General features: G+C 39.8%; 1 long non-coding RNA gene across 4 annotated transcripts; it reads left to right on the top strand.

The window, feature by feature from the left end:
- The first annotated feature begins 723 nt into the window (after nt 1–723).
- On the top strand, nt 724–16,979 carry LOC129353170 (uncharacterized). Of its 4 annotated transcripts, none has more exons than XR_008604983.1 (5): nt 724–942; nt 4,594–4,793; nt 9,947–14,820; nt 14,934–16,497; nt 16,591–16,979. It is a non-coding gene; the product is annotated as an uncharacterized LOC129353170 (long non-coding RNA). The 4 variants fall into 4 exon arrangements; XR_008604984.1 differs by having other exon boundaries at nt 9,947–15,922; nt 16,067–16,497; XR_008604981.1 differs by having other exon boundaries at nt 9,947–16,497.
- The last annotated feature ends 479 nt before the right edge of the window (nt 16,980–17,458 follow it).

The raw sequence follows: 17,458 nt of genomic DNA, 5'->3' as shown, positions 1-17,458 counted from the left end.
AGCTACGTATTAGTAGCTTATTGCCCAGTTTTCAAGTTCTGCCTCGGAGAATTTTATTTATTGTTAATAACGTCTGGGTCTTTGTCATTTTTCGGGGCACTGATAAGCATTCTTAAAATAACTAGCGCTTGGAGTGCAGGAAAAAACAATGTTCCCACATGTAAGCTGTGATAGCTGGAGTTCCTGTAACCCAGCTATATTTGGGTAGTTTGTGTTATTTGTTTTGTTTGTATTGCTTTTACTTTGTGGGTACTACCCCTTTAAGAGCAAAGTACGGCAGTACTTTACGGCAGCATTCTGACTGCAGTTGCTAGGGCAACTCCCGGGCTTAGAAGTTTCAGAGCTGCTGCAGAACTGAGACGTGCCAGTCTCTGCCCAGCTTCTGCACATCGCCTGATTCCTTTATGCCTCATGTTTTCCTGCTAGGTGAGCATTATCAGAGATTTATAATGTTGTATGTGTTCTGATTTTATGTATTAAGTTGTCGCTAATGCGGTAATGTTTTAGAAACCAAACTCCTGTTTTACTGTGGGAATTGTGACTTAAAATGACTGTTAAGTTTGTCATGTTCCGGAAAATATAAAATGATTATTGTTGTACATAAGGTGCATGTTATTTTATAAAGTATATTCTTGATAAAGAATCTTAAATGCTATTTTAAAATGGAGCTCGCTAGTTGCTAGGGCAACTCCCGGGCTTAGAAGTTTCAGAGCTGCTGCAGAACTGAGACGTGCCAGTGTCTGTCCGGCTTCTGCACATCGCCTGATTCCTTTATGCCTCATGTTTTCCTGCTAGTGGTAGACACAACAATTAGGAAGGTGTTCGTGTTCCTGTGGAGGAAGAGAGGGAGGCCGCGAAGTTCCTGTGTCTGCAGACGCCGACCGCCATCTTCATTCTGGGTCGCCATCCCAGTCAGGACCACCTCTGGCATCCATCTTTGGCGTATGCAGCACACACATATAGAGCTCTATATGAACTTTTTTTTGTTTTGCTGGCCAGCTTCTTTTATTTTTCTTTTACCAAGGACCTTGAGAGTGTTCCACTCATGTTTGGAGTAAATGTTGTTTGTTTTGTTTATTTGTGAGATAAACTCAGAATGAGTTAATATGAGGTTGAATGCGTTTCAGTCCAGTAATTTTGTAATAAATCTAACTGGTTGATAGTAAACTGCTATCTGAACCCGAGTGAATTCTATTCTTGGTTACATTCCCACATATTTAATAGCCTAAAGTCTCTGTGGAAAGCCGGTTAGCGAGTTGCTAATATGTAAACTTAGGGCGGTTCCGGTTAGCGGCTTTAGTCGCGCCCATAAATGACGGAAAGCCTCATGGGGGCTTGGAATAAGGTGAATAGAAGCAGGTTTTTAAATGATTATTGACAGAACTAAAAGCAGTTCAATTGCCAGAAAAGTCTCTTGCCTGGAAAGTATTTTTGTTTAAGCTGCCTTAGAAGTTGTACTGTCTTTTACCAGTAAATATATATTGGGTAATTTGTTGCCTAAATCCATACTTTTACATACCAGCTTCAATTATCATGCTTAGTCATGGTTCATCTTCAAAATTTTTATTGATTTGCTAACAAGAAATGCATTGTCATCACCGATCTAACAAGATTGAAGAGAAACAAGGACATACACAGAAAGCAATAGAATTTGTTAAACATTGTGAGCTGTGTTAAAGTAAATAAAAGAGAAAAGTTCAAATACATGCCGAGAGTACAACTCCGTCATAAAGGTGAAAATATATCACAGATATCAAAAGAAAATAAAACCGGGAGATCATGGATAACATAGGAAATAGCGCCCCCCTTACTTCTGGAGTGATCCCATTTCCAAATAAGGTATGAGACTACCAACGGTCCATTCCCGCCCCTTTTTGTTTGCTGCAGCGAGGTCCTTCTCAAAGTGGAAGCTGACATGCAAAGAGCCCATAGTAGCTGCTCGTTATGTCTTCTAGCTTCCTCAGCAATGGTCAACTTCTTCTGCCAGCCAGAGCGTCAACTCCTGGTGCACATGGCACTGAGCGCCCTCTGATGGCAAAACTCGTCATACAATATAATATAGTATTTTTAGTTAGGGTGGTGATCATTTGTAAATGAGATAAGAGCTCTTTATGAGTATTCTGATCTGCTCATTAAAAGTGGGAATGTAATTAAGAACAGTGTTAAGTTTGGTAAAGGTGAAGGCTGCTGTTGTTTCAACTGGTGTGAAGTGGTGTGTCTCGGCAGTGATTAATCATGTGAGTCCTGGGGTCTCTCTGTAAACAGGGAGAAGGACACCTTGGGTTTGTGCTGATACAGGTACAGTGGAGGAAAAAGCTGCTTTGAGCAGGTGGGGAAAAATAGCTTTGGGCATGTTCCACCCCATGGGGTTTCTTTTCACAAGTGAGAGCCTGATTGGGTTCCAACTTCCTCACAGAAATGTCAAGCAGAGGACATTTGAAGAATTAATTTAAACACAAGTGCAGGGTGTATCCTTAGGGACCAAGGTGATGTAATTACATGTTTTCCCATTTTTCATATGCAGACATCAGGTATCCCTCTTAGTAAGCTTTGAGAATGGCAAACTCTTAAATCTTCCTTCAACTTACAGTAATAACAAAATCTCTCCCCAGGGGAAAACAGAAGGAGATAATTGTATTGGGTTTTTTGTTATTTTTGTGTAAGTCTATCCTAAAGTATATCTTCAGCCAGGTGTGATCAGTGCTGTTTATTTGTCCTATCTGTTAGGACAAATTACAGATACACACTGCAAGGTGGAGCTCTGCTATAGAAACACAGAAACAAATCTAGCTTTTCTAAAACAGCAGAAATCTGATACCACCAGGAGAGAAAACAAGATAATACCTTTCCAGAGCAACCTTAGGGGTTTGCTATGAAACTTGTTCCAGAGCAATGTTCCAGGAATATTGTTTGAAACAATGTTTTCCTTTATTTCTTAAATAAGCCTTGATACCTTTTTTTCTCCAACAAACCATTCATATAAATACAACATCTTTAGGATTGAAATGCAGTGTTGTATAAAATACTGAAATCTCAGAGTCAAGTAAAAGTAGGTACCTCTCCAAAATATGACTTTGGTAAAAGTCCAAGTCACTGACTGAAATGTTACTTGAGTTAAAGTCAAAGTATCTGAAACGTCTTGTACTTAAGTCTGGAAATTACTGTAAAAATGGATGCACTCAAGTAATGCAATGACAAGTATATGTAAAACATAAAACAAGGCAAATGCAGTTTGAATGACATTTTTTATATTTTGGTAAACTTGTCAAATACACTTAAAATAATGTACACAACCAAGTGCAGGCGAAATTAAACCTGCTAATAGATATACCTGCCCGCATCATTTAGTTAAGAAAATTAGGTGCTTTACCTATACCACAAGGTTAACTTAACCTGCTTTACAACTGAACCAGCTTCTTAAAATACCTTCCAGGACAGAAAATACAAAGTTTTTGTAAGCCTTAAGTTTTCCCTTTCAATTAGGTCAGGGCTGAAAATGAGAAAAATAAATAGTCAGTACAGAAAATGCGGCCAACATGAAGAAAAAAAAGCCGTTACGATTACTCTACTTCACAAACTATAGGTGCACACAACTGGTCATTATGCAAAAGAAAAAAAGAATTGGGAGGGAAATGCAGCTTATTTGGCATCTGAAGAGGGAGAGCTTTTTTGTAAACTTTGTGTTTTGGGAGAAGCAAAACAGGTGCATCCTATTGGTGGTGATGAAGCATGACTCTTTTTAGTGAACCTTGATGCCTTTTTGTCTTTGAAAGAACACTCTGTGAGATGTCTTTTCAGGGTTTGATGAAATATGCTGCAGCTGTCGGGTGTTGAAGCTAGGCTTGGTGGGGAACCTTTTTCTTTTCCACCAGATGGAGCCAGAGGTTGGCAGTTGTTGGAGGCTGTATCCTGCGCACCTGTGCGTAATCGGCATTATCACCGTCAGCATCAGAAGAGCGGGAGGTCGGTTTTCCAGCGCTTGAGTGTTAACCGCCAATCAAATCAAATTTTATTTGTATAGCACATTTCAGCAAGGGATTTCAAAGTGCTTTACATCATAAACACAAGAACACAAAGTCATGCAACATAGAATAAACAATACGTTGTTACATATTACATTTTAAATAAACAGGTGTGTTTCTGCTGTTTTACAGTTTTCTGGAAGTTTGTTCCAAATTTTTGGTGCATAGATGCTAAAAGCTGCTTCTCCTCTTTTGGGGATGCAAAGCAGACCAGAACCAGAAGACCTGAGGGTTCTGGAAGGTTGATACAACAACAGCAGATCTTTGATGTATTGTGGTGCTAAACCGTTCAGTGCTTTGTAAACTAACAACAGTATTTTAAAATCTATTCTTTGAGCTACAGGGAGCCAGTGGAAAGACTTTAAAACTGGTGTTATGTCTCTATCTTTCTGGTTTTAGTGAGAACGCGAGCAGCAGCGTTCTGGATTAGCTGCAGCTGTTTGATTGATTTGTTGGACAGGCCTGTGAAAACGCTGTTACAAGGGTACTCAGAGCCCCCTGAACCTGGTGTCAGTGTTTTTTCTACGTTTTTCAAGCAAACCTGAGATTATTCTGATATTTCTCCTCACAGGGTTTCCTCCCGTGGAGCTGTGGAGAAGTTCTTCCTGAGACCTTTTAAGTCTGACTCAAGAACCGCCGAGACTGGCCGAAACCTGCTCTCTACCTGCCCGCCCTCCAACAACAAATCCATCAGCCACCAACCATCTGATCCAGACCAGGCCCCTCCTCCAGTTAGTCACCCACTTCCCAGCGGAGACTTCTTCCTCACCAGTAAGCCCGTTCCTGAACCCTGTTGGTTATCCGTAATTATTACACTTACCACCTCTCTCCCTGTATTTAGCGCGGAGACGACCCTCACCCAAGGCCCCCCTGAGACACATTACAGACTCTCTATCTTAATTTTTTGATTCAACAAACTTTATTCATTTTACCAAATCGCATCTCCTGTTTGACCATCTGCATGTGGGTTAAGCGTGTAGCTTCTACCATGACAATAGCAGACACCCCAAATGAAGGATTTTGGCTTTACTGATGAACAGCCAGGTTTACTGAAATAAACCACAAGTTTCACCGTAAGGCCTGTTCCACAAACACAAAAAGACAGTGTACTGTAAGTTACTAACCTCAACCGATTCAAAAACTATACCGTATTTAATTGCAATAAAGCAAAAATCACAATTCCAATTTACCAATATTAGAAATATCCTAGTTACAAGATAAATGTACTTTGTGCCTCTGTCAAGGAGGCCGCTAATAACAAGATACATTTTATAACAGTGCTGCCACTTATCTTCCGTTCCTTCTGTTGCCAAGTTGCCACTGCTCAACATAGACAGCAAAAGTTCTCTCATCAAAATAAAAGAATTAATTTAAAAAAAAAAGTCAACTAACAAAATAAAGGCAACAAGTGCTAAAAAGGAACACATAAAATAAGGAGCTTAACCAGGGGTTATTTATATATTGTTAATATCAATACACAATATTCCCCTAAAATAACTATATATTCATGTAAAACAAATGGCCCCCCATAAAATATGAAAAACAAGAAGAAGTTTGCTCATGTTATTTCTCTGGTTACCTTCCTGGGTCACGTCTCTCTTTTCATCCTCAACCTCTGACGGCCCCCCCTGAATAGCTAATTCTCCTTCTCCTATTACAGTCAAACTTGTGATAACAATAGCAATGACAATCAGTAAGTTTGGCACATTTTGCTGCGTTCGCCTGAAAGTTTGACCTTTTTTCTCTCTGTTTCTCTGCACTTCCTGTCCCCTTGCAATTTGGTGCTTTATCCGTTTAAACTCGCTTCCCTCCAACTCCTGTCAGCTCAATTCGCTAAATTTGATAATCTTGATCAGAGGAGATGGAAGGATGGAAGGTACAACAGTATCCTCACATAGGCAGCCAGGGCTTGATGCTCCTGCAAAACCCAAAGGTACATTAAAGATAAAAACTTCCAGACCATGAGAGAGAGTCTTTCTCTGTGCTGCAGAGCACAGAGCATTACAGTAAGATTGCCTTCCATTATTTTTGGAAGTCACTTGGTGTCTCCTTTATAAATCTTGTGTATGCACAAGCTGACCAGCTGACTTGCATATGCTTGTAAAATTAGTCATACCTGTTGAACTTTTCTATATTTTGTCACATTACAATCACAAACATAAATATATTCTATTGGAATTTAATGTGAAAAACCAAGACAAAATGGTTGTCAAGTTCTTTTCTAATTTGTGCAGCTTCCTCACTTGAGAAGGGATGGATAAATTGATGTACACTTTCAGACAGGGTTTTACTCAAAGGACCAAGCAGTTTTCTTCATTTTATCCTGTGTGTGTCCTGACATACACATTCAGTGTATGTCAGGACATTTTCACAGGTAAAAACCTTAGAACAAACCCAAAAGAAAAAAGATAAATAATGACTTAACTGTCTGTAAATTTACACAAATTAATTTCACTCAAACTACAAAGAAAATAAACCATATAAACAATACTAAGCAACTCACTGTGAATCAAACCCACAAAGTAAATAAAGTTAAATGAACAAGTAACTAAACTTAAGTTCCTTAACCTTAAAATACATTTAAAATTCATCTTTACAATTACATAATATTTACATTTATTTAAATATACAAATATCTAACTTTTCTTTATTAATCATAAATATTTATTTCATAAATGTAAATAGATTTAAGTTGTTATTCTTCCTAATGTAATGTGTTGAAAATATAATTTTAGTGAGAGTAACTGTAAAGACAGGCTAGCCTTTATGCGTATGAAATATTGCATGAATATTTGGGAGTAGACTTTGCGACTAGGTAAACTTAGATAAAGATCCAAACTAAAACAACTGGTGACTCTCTAAACTTCCTTAAATTTCTAAGGAGGGTTTTCAGACAGGCGCAGGGAGTCTGTCTGTTATCAGGATAAGAAATTCTTAAGTCTCGATTCAAAAGTTCAGTAGAACATTAAAACTTTAAAAGTCTTCTACAAAGTACAACCAAAAGTATTAAGAGATTTCCTTAAGCACTAAACAATTAATTAGTTAATTTTAACCACACTATTTGCATGCATTTTATATTACTGAAACACAATAAAATTAGGAAACTACTTTACTTTTAAAATATTTCATAAAAGCTTTGTTTCACAGCAGAAGAGTCGAATTGCTTTGTTTAAGTCCGAGTGAGCAATTCCGCAAAAATGCATTTTTTGTCTTTTCTTTTCAACTCGTTGCAGGTATTTGTTTTACTATGTGTGGGACTTTTTGATAATCTGGGTGTGATGCGTATGTGACATTCTGTTTGCATTGAATTCTCTGGATAAAGCTCTAGATATCTGAAGTCCGTTTGTCGTATGATTGTTCTTCTTTCCCCTGTGCACGTGAAGACTCAAGAACCTGGGACAGAGGAAAATTGACGAGCAAAGTGAAGATATTCTCCTCTAAATCTTAACAAATGCTAAATTAATAAAAAGTTAAGCTTAACACCTAAATTACTATTCAACAACACAACAATCAGTTCAATTCTAAAAATCAATTAATCAACGCCGCTTCAGTTCAGCCGTGTTGTGGTTAATGATGCTAATTGCAGTTAAAGCTGGAAGTCCGACAGGAGGATCGTGGGTAACTTCGCAGTCCAATCTCAAACAATACAGCTCGTCTTTTACTGGCTGCCTCTCTGCCCGTCTATGAATTCATCCAGATCTGTGCGAGTCAAAGAGCCTCAAACTCTCGTCTTCTTTGTTTGGCTTTCTCTTCCGCTTTTTTTTCCATTGCATTTTTCGTCCCTCATTTAGGTCCGTGTGGAACACAGTGAGCGCATTTTTTTTCTTTTTCCTGATTTGACTTCACAATGGTACACAATTGTGAAGTTGAAAGAAAATTATTCATGATTCAATTTTTTTTTTTCAAATTAAAACCTGAAAAGTGCAGTGTGCAAAAATATTCAGGCCCCTGAGTCAATACTTTATGGAACCTCGTTTTGCTGAAGTTATGGCTGCTGGTCTTTAGGGTCTAGCAGCTCGCATCATCCAGTTTCCAAACTGCTCAAGCTGAGTCAGATTAGGTACACAGATTAGAAGCAGGTGGGAACCATGCTTGTGAACAGCAGTTTTCATATTGTTAGGGTTAACACCTGTTGAACATACATTAACAAAGACAGAAAAGACAAAAGAGTTAGATTTTTTCTTACTCACGAGGAGAACAGACAGAGATGTGCTTTCAGTTACAATCTCCTACTGCTCTGAAGCATATTTTGTCTGCTTCTGAGAAGAACAGACAGAGATGTGCTTTCAGTTACAATCTCATACCGCTCTGAAGCATATTTTGTCTGCTTCTCTCTTTTTATTGTTTTCAGGATCCCTAATCACCAGGATGCTGTAGCTCTAAAGGGAGGGGAAACAACTCATCACACAGCTACAGCGACAAATGTCATTCACTAACTAACACACAATTATTCTGCACTAGATAATCTCCTTCCAGGCACAAAGTTAAACAGAATATTTAGTCAATCTTCACAGTGACAGTTTTGTAGCAATCCAGCAACTCAAACGAAGCAGAGCTTTTCCCCAAGAGATAACACTGCAGAAAGACTGTTGTCTCTGCTTTTCGTCAGTGAGGCCTTCTGAGAAAGTAATCAGAGTAAATCAACAATACAGAAATATTCTTAATTATATAATAAGATTAACTAAAGGGAAAGCATAAAATAAAGATACATTATAAAGATCAATGAGAATAACAAATATTTGATTAATAATATCACAATTTCTCCAACACATATCTTTCCACATATTCTGGATTGGGATTAGGTTTGGACTTTGAGCCATTTGAACTCATGAATATATTTTTGTTTTAAACCATTCCATTGTACTCTGGCTTTATGTTTAGGCTGGTTGTTTTGCTGGAAGGTGAAGCTCTGCCCCAGTCTCAAGTCTTTTTCAGACTCCAACAGGCTTTCTTCCAAAATTGTCCATGCATCTTCTAAGTTCTAACTAGCTTTTCAGTTTCTGCTGAAGAGAATTACACCTAGAGCATGATAATCCTACCACCATATTTGACAGCGAGTATTGTGTGTTCAGAGTGATGTACACTTAGTTCTCTGTCACTCATAGCATTTTGCATTTGGATCAAAAAGTTCAATTTTAGGCTGCATAGATGTGCAGTTGGCAGCACTGTTGCCTTGCAGCAAGAAGGTCGTGGGTTCAATTCCCAGCCCGGGGTCTTTCTGCATGGAGTTTGCATGTGTGCATGCGTGGGTTCTCTCAAGGTGCTCCAGCTTCCTCCCACATTCCAAACATGACTGTTAGGTTAATTGGTCTCTCTAAATTCTCCTTAAGCGTGCGTGCGGGCGTGTGTGTGCATGCATGGTTGTTTGTCCTATCTTCTCTCTGTTGCCCTGCCACAGACTGGCACAACCTGTCCAGTGTGTACCCCGCCTCTCGCCTGAAATGTTCGCTCGAGATAGGCAAACCAGCACCCCACTAGGGACAAGGGTGGCCAGAAAATGGTTGGATGGACGTTCAATTTTGTTCTGGTCTAACAAAAACTTCTTCCTCCACGTTTGCTGTGTCCAACATGGCCTCTGGCAAACTGCTAGCAAGATTTCTTATGGCTTTCTTTTAACAATGGTTTTCTTCTTGCCACTCTTCCATAAAGTCACCTTTGTGCCACGAAGGCTCATAGTTGTCTTGTGGACAAATTCCCCACTCGGAGCTTTGGATCATTTGGTCCAGAGTCACCATGGGCCTCTTGACTGCATCTCTGATCTGAGTCCTCCTTGTTCAGCTTGGAAGATTAACTGGATGGGCTGGTCTTGTAGGTTTACAGTTGTGCCAGACTCTTTCCATTTCCATATGATGGATTGAACAGTGATATGTTCAAAACCTGTGAAATCGTCTTATAACCTAAGTTTGTTTTAAATTTCTCCACAGCTTCTCCCTGACCTTTGTGCTGTGTTGTTCCCAATATTCTCTGAACGTCTGAGGCATCACAGATCACCTGGATTTTTACTGACATTAGATCACACAGAGCTGGACTCTGGTTAGTCATTATCAGTTACCAGAAAACCTCTGAAGGAAACTGCACTCAATCAGTTCCTTTAGCTCACCACACTTTTCATTTTTTTATTTTTAAAAAATATTTTAAAAATATTTTCCTTCTACTTCACATTTGTATAACACTTTGTAATAAATTCCAATAAACTATATTGATGTATGCAGTTGTAATATGGCAAATATAAAAAAGTTCAAGAGGTATGAATACTTTTCCAAGTCACTGTATTTAAATACACCTTAACATCAATAAAGTTGCATTGATCATTTACTATTGACTGGAGGGCACAGCATGCGGGTGTAGACACACTTATAGTATAGTATAGTACATTATTAATAGAGCGTGTGTTAATTACCTGTGTTGACTGAATTTGTGCTTAATCATACATGCTCTTACTTACATGGAAAAGTGCAACATAGCACACCATACAGGGATGGAATTTTGGGGAGGGCTGGGAGTGCGGGATAGGACTTATGGGATCCGAGCCTCCATCACATCTGAGGAGAGCTACAGAAGGGAACTCTCCTGAGTATATCTGGATGGCGGATATATAGGTTGCCCCAGTCAGAATTCAGTCATTGTTGCTAAAACCTTTACAAGATCGATTGATTTAAGTTTTGTAGTTGATGTAAAATATTGAATAAAATGTTGTGCTATGCGGATGGCTTTATTTTCATTTTTAAGTTTAATTTTATGACACAAACATTTATAAATGGATCATTGCAAGTGCATTTTGGGTAAATGTTATCAGCAGACACTTAACAGATTGCAAACTAGGTGGAGCATTATTACAAATTAAGTTAATATGTATGGTGCTTTATATAAAGATAAAAGTGGAGCGGCAAAGTGAAAAGCAAAGAAAAAACAGAGCTAGAAATTAATTCATTTAGGTACTCTGTCAAGTGTTATTATTATCTTAGCATTGTGATGGTAGAAAATACCATTTGGACACAGATCAATTGTAAAATGATTCGTGTGGAACCGTTTGTGTACTGTTTGATTGTGATTCTGAAGACCGCTGTTCTAGAAAGGGGTTTAATGGACTATTTCATAAGTATTCTAATCAAGTCAAGCCATATTAGTTGTAAGGACTTGAACCTTGCGAGCCACATAAAGGCGATTACAAAGTCGGCTTTCTATCACCTGAAGAACATCTCCAGGATTAGAGGACTAATGTCTAAGCCAGATCTAGAGAAACTCATCCATGTATTTATCTTTAGTCGCATTGATTATTGTAACAGCGTCTTCACAGGCCTGTCCAACAAATCAATCCTCCAGCTGCAGCTGATCCAGAACGCTGTTGCCCGTGTTCTCACTAAAACCAGGAAGATAGACATAACACCAGTTTTAAAGTCCCTCCACTGGCTCCCTGTAGCTCAAAGAATAGATTTTAAAATACTGTTGTTAGTTTATAAATCACTGAACGGTTTAGCACCACAATACATCAAAGATCTGCTGTTGTTGTATCAACCTTCCAGAACCCTCAGGTCTTCTGGTTCTGGTCTGCTTTGCATTCCCAGAACCAGAACCAAGAGAGGAGAAGCAGCTTTCAGCATCTGTGCACCAAAAATTTGGAACAAATGTCCAGAAAACTGCAAAACAGCAGAAACCCTAACTTTCTTTAAATCTCAACTAAAAACACACCTGTTTAGAATTGTATTTGAAATGTAATATGTAACAATGTATTGTTTATTCCATGATGCTTCACTTTGTGTTTTTGTGTTTATGATGTAAAGCACTTTGAAATGCCTTGCTGCTGAAATGTGCTATACAAATAAAATTTGATTGATTGATTGAACATACTTTGGTGAACTATAATTCAGCTTAAAATAGACTTTACAATGTAAATTATCTTAACACTTCAAACAAGTATATTTACACTTCCACTTTGTCTCTATCCTGTTAAAAAATAGCGCTAACAGTTAAAAAAAGAAAAAGAAATAGTCCTGTCAAAACAAAAGTTGTTGATGTAAAATGCTATTCCTTGGAAGGTGGTGTACCTACTGCGGTGAACCTGTGAGTCCTCACTGCTACATATTCTGTTCCCTTCAGATAAATAGCGTTTCGTCCCATCCTGTCTCCTGCCCCTTTTTCACACAATGAAGAGAGAAATTATATGGACAAAAAAAAAAAGAAAACAAATAACTGAATAAAAGTAAATTATTATTTTGACTGAACACATCTGCCACCTGTTTCTAGTTCTCAGTTCCTCCTTGCTGGTTCCTCCCATTAAATCCCATTACCTCACTGTTGCATGATGCTGACTTTTTCATCCTGGTTCTTGTGTTTTTTGTTTCTGCTCTGCCTCCCTATGTTCTCTGTATTTTTTTTTTCTCCTCCTATTTTTATTAAAACTCCAAAATCAGCCCAACACTTTTGCTTGTTGCCTTTGGGTCCATCAACATGATACACACAATATCTTGAAACTGGTAAGTGATCTGTGTCTATTGCTGATACAGTGAAAATGCTTCCCCTCATCTCTCTAATTAATCTTTGTTTATATACATTTGAGCCTTGTTTTGCAGTTTGAATGCACAAGCAGAGCTTCTTCATTCATCATTCACTTCTTACAAATACGTGTCTTTGTTTACCTTCAAAGCATGATTGATGCTGTCCCCTGATAATTTCTCCCATCTCCGTGTAATTCTACCCTCTGCAGATGCACAAATAACTTTAACAGAACAAGCCTGCAAACTAAATGGTCTGTGTAGACTGTGGGAGCTTGGGACCATCATAGGCCCTACAACACAATCTCATTATAAACATCCCTCTGTTTATTCCCCAAGTTGAGGCAGCTATTATCAAGCATGTGGCACAGTGTCATCCTTATCCACACCAGAGATGAGCTTGTTTCTTTCCAGGCTGAAGCCATCCCCAAGTTATATACCGTACTAAGAACCCATGTGGCAAGCCATCACTCTTCATCTGTAGCAACCCAGAGCCAGACAGGAGTTTGAAATGGGTGTCGCTGTTACCAGTTTTGTCAATCATGACAGCCTCTGCAGCTAATGCAGCACAGATGGTGTGCTGGTCCCTGTCCCCGTTTGTCACTGCAAAAGAAGAGTGACGGAGTTCAAAGCCCTGTGAGGCGACACTCTCAGCTTGTTAAAAACTGCCATGTTTCAACCTAGTTTAAGTGGACTGTACTTTTGCAGTGCAAAACAACACTACAATTATAAGTACAAAGATATGTCAACTGCAGCAAAACATAACAGATCAAGACAACTGTTTGAAGTTTTTTTCAGATCCAGAATATATTTGTGAAGTAAAATTTTGTGCCTATTTTCTCAACATTTATCATTAAGCCAGTGTATAAGCTACTTTATTTCTGCTGGGTTCTACGTAGTTCTTTTTTTTTTTGTTCAAGATTCAACAGTGGTGTAGAGAAGACTGCATTTTTCCATAAATACATGGCTACATGGTTCTGGAAAAGTAATGTCAGGAAGCTGGAATTTGGGTTCTGTGTGGGGTTCGAGACTTGGGCATAGAATCCTGGTCTCTCAACTGCCACACCTACGGTCCACCGTTCCTCCAGGTTCCAGCCCAGCAGATCCTGATGGGGCTGACCCTCCGGATCTCTCTCTCATCCCTACTAAATATCACAATCTGGGAGTGGTTTTTAGTACTCTCTCTCCCACCTCATCGTCCTTACAATTGTACTATTGATTTACTTCCTGGAGTGCCCTTACCCACCACCTGACTTTTCAACATGTTCCATCCTGAGAGAGGTAATGGAAACTTGGCGCTTGGGGTTTTTTTTTGTGGGCAAAAAGGACGGGTCCCAGCATCCTTGCCTTGATTTCAGGGGTCTGAATCACATCACAATAAAAAATAAATATCTATTACCTCTTATCTCCTCAGCGCTCAAACCTGTTTATAGAGCAACCCACATTACCAAATTAGACCTCCGTAACGCCTACCACCTCGTACGTAGTAGAGAGGGAGATGAGTGGAAAACAAAATGTCCAATGGGGTTTTAAAAAACTCCGTCAGACATTTTGAATATTTTGTCGTGCCCTTCGGACTCTGTAATACTCCCACATTTTTCTGAGCACTGATTAACAACATTCTTCGTGATTTCCTGAATGTCTTTGTTTTTGTATATTTAGATGACATTCTCTTTTACTCCAAATCCCTTGCATAACATCAAAAACAGGTCCACCTGATTCTTCAGTGTCTCCTCAAGAATTGTCTTTATATAAAAGCAGAGAAGTGTGAATTTCATAAGACATCTATCTCATTTCTTGGTTACATCCTCAAGGGCAGACAGGTTCACACAGATCTGTTCTGAATTGTCCCCTACCTGAGACATGCAAATAACCTCAAAGGTTTTTAGGTTTCGCTAACTTGTATGGCCGCTTCATTAAACACCACAGTCAGACCGCAGTGAACTGCTCTCACTTCTACCAAAATTTCATTCTCATGGACTCCGGAAACCAATTCACCTTTTCTTGACCTCTTGCAAAGCCCCATTCTCATTCAACCTGATCAACATAAACAATTAATTCTCAAGGTCGATGCCACTGACCTTGAGTGGCATTGACTTAAGGTCGATGCCACTGCACCAACAGGGGTTGGTGCAGTTCTCTCACAATCATCCTCTGATAACAAGACTCATATTTGTGCCTTTTATTCCTGCAGACTGTCCTCTGCTGAGCACAACTGCCACGTGGGGGACTGAGAGCTTCTTGCCATAAAACTTGCCTTGGAGGAGTGGCCTCATTAATTGAAGGATGCAGAGTTTCCCATGTTGGTCTGGACTGATCATAAGAATCTCTCATACCTCTAATTCACATCTTAACCCCTGTCAGTCTTGCTGGTCTCTATTTTTCTCATGCTTTATCCTCTCCATCTCTTATGCCCCAGGTTCTAAGAATGTCACGCCAGATGCTCTTTCCCAACAATTCTCTCCAGATGACCAAGACAAAACCCCTAGCCTGTGCAACTGTCCAACCAGTTGCACAGTTGGAGGAGTTTCCTGGGACATAGAAGATTCCATAAAACAAGCCCATCTCACTGAACATGACCCTGGTATTGGTCCCTCAAAATAGAACTTTTATCCCCACCTCAGTTAGAGCTTGCCTCACACACTGGATCCACACAGTAAGTTCTCTGCCCACCCTGGAATAAGCCAAACTATTGCCCTGATTAACCGTCGTTTCTGGTGGACATCTCTCCATAAAAATGTCAAAGAGTATGTCCTAGCCTGTTCCGTAGCAAGGCCTCCCATAAGCCTCCTGCCAGTCTCCTTCAGCCATTAGCCATCCCTAAACGTCCCTGGTCTCACATTGCAATTTATTTCATCTTATTCCCCTCAGAAAACTACCCACTGCCTTCCAGACAATTCAGCTCCTAGTCAAGCATATTTTCAGACTCCATAGCATTCCCCAAGAGATTCTATCTGATCGTGGTCCCCAGTTCAAATCTCAAGACTGGAAACTACTCTTGATGCTCAAGTCACCAGATGCTCTGGTTACCATCGTCAATCAAATGAACAAAGAGAAAAAATAAACCAAGAATTAGAATCAAAACACAGATGCCTCACCTCATCTGAGTGTTGATGAGGTGAGGCAGACTGGAGCCAGTAGCTTCTGTGGGTTGAGTATGGACATAATTCACACGTTACTGGTTTGTCCCCATTTGAAGTTTCCCTTGGCTATCAACCTCCACTTTTTCTTACAGATGAAAAAGAAATCTCTGTTACCTCAGTCCACCATCACATACTCCGCTGAAAACACATCTGGTCCAGAACCATCGAAGCCTTACATCGCACCTCAGAACAGAACCGTCATTTAGCTGACTGCAGAAGAATTCTTGCTCCACAATATTCACCTGAACAGAAGGTCTGGTTATCAGTACGTAATGTGCTTCTCAAGTCCGTTTCCATAAAACTCGCCCCCAAATACATTGGCCTGTATGAGATTGATTTCATAATCAGTCCCACAGCAGTCGGACTTCGCCTTCACCCCTCTCTTCATCCCACATTCTACGTATCCCAGATCAAACCTGTCCAGACCAGCACGTTGTGCCCTCCTTCCAAGCCCCCGCCATCTGCCTGAGTTATTGAGGAGCAACCACCTTATGAGGTCCACCAGATCGTGGACTCCCGTGAAGGGGGTTGAGGTTGGCAGTACCTTGTCGAATGGGAGGGCTACAGTCTGGAGGAGCACATGTGGGTGCCCTGTTCTTTTATTTTGGATGATGATCTTATTTCTGACTGCCATGTTTCCCTGCCGTCCTGGTCTTCTGAGCCGCCAGGTGGCGACCGTTGAGGGCGGTGGGAGGGTCAGGAGGCTGGTGGAGCCTATGAGCCGTTGTGGAGAATGGACCTGGTATACATCCCGCACACCTGCGATTCTTCTGGGCTCATCAGCCAGAGGATAAGAGGAGTTGTTGCCAATCCCTCGACGCCCGAGTCTTAGCCCTTATGGTACTCTGAGCCCTCAGTGTTCAACCATTGTTACTCTTTGTGTGAAGGTTTGATTAGCTCTGCGATTGACCTCTACGTGTCCTTTCTTTTCAGGTTTCTTCTGAAGACGTTCCTGGATTAATCCCTTCAAATTCCTCTAGTCTCTACCTCCCGATCACATACCACAGCTGGCAACTTCCAACTCCACTCCTTAATGCCTGGGAATATGTCCGTCCTCCACCACCTGGTGGTTGTTCCTCTGGACAGTCTCAGGATCTCCCTGGCACCAACTCTTGGTTTCCCGATCTCCCCGACTGAAGACTCGCATTCATAATCATCTTTGTACAATAAACTTTATTATCTTTTATCATCTGCCTCCTGACTGTGTTCTACATGTGGGAAAAGAAACTACCCAAAAGCATGACAAATGATCCAGAACCATTTTCTGGAACAAAAGAAACGGATTCAGTAAACTGCTGATAAATGACACATTGAAAAAATATTTGACAGACATATTAAAAAGGACTGTTTTTTTATTATTTTATAAAGATGGCACACAGTTGTTTATTGTAATATTATGTAAACATAAATCTATAATACTAAGTAAATTCTACTACTTTTCTATAACCTGTGTACTTTCTTCTATTGTTACACCTAGGCTCCCACAAATCCAGATTCTTTTGATCAGGTCCAACTAGTGATGGATACTGGTGTTACTATTATAGGTTCTGTTTAGTAGCTAGTATTGTTTTGTACACTTGTTTTTTGCAAAATGAAATTGAAAATTTGATGAAAATATTATACAATATTAAGAAAAGGTGTTTTGGAGTTGAAAGAGCTGACTCTTCTTTGGAAGCCAAGCCAAAAGAACCAGCTCTCTTAAAAGTCAAACTACCCATCACCAGGTCCATCTCCAAAATCACTTATAAGAGTGTAGTATTCGTCGGACCATTGGCTTTCTGTGCAATTTGCTTGAAATAAG

Source organism: Poeciliopsis prolifica, unplaced genomic scaffold (assembly GCF_027474105.1).
Source record: "Poeciliopsis prolifica strain line A6 unplaced genomic scaffold, Auburn_PproV2 SCAFFOLD085, whole genome shotgun sequence".
Taxonomy (NCBI): domain Eukaryota; kingdom Metazoa; phylum Chordata; class Actinopteri; order Cyprinodontiformes; family Poeciliidae; genus Poeciliopsis; species Poeciliopsis prolifica.
The sequence above is the reverse complement of the archived record's forward strand: the minus strand, read 5'-3'. Positions and strand labels throughout refer to the sequence as shown.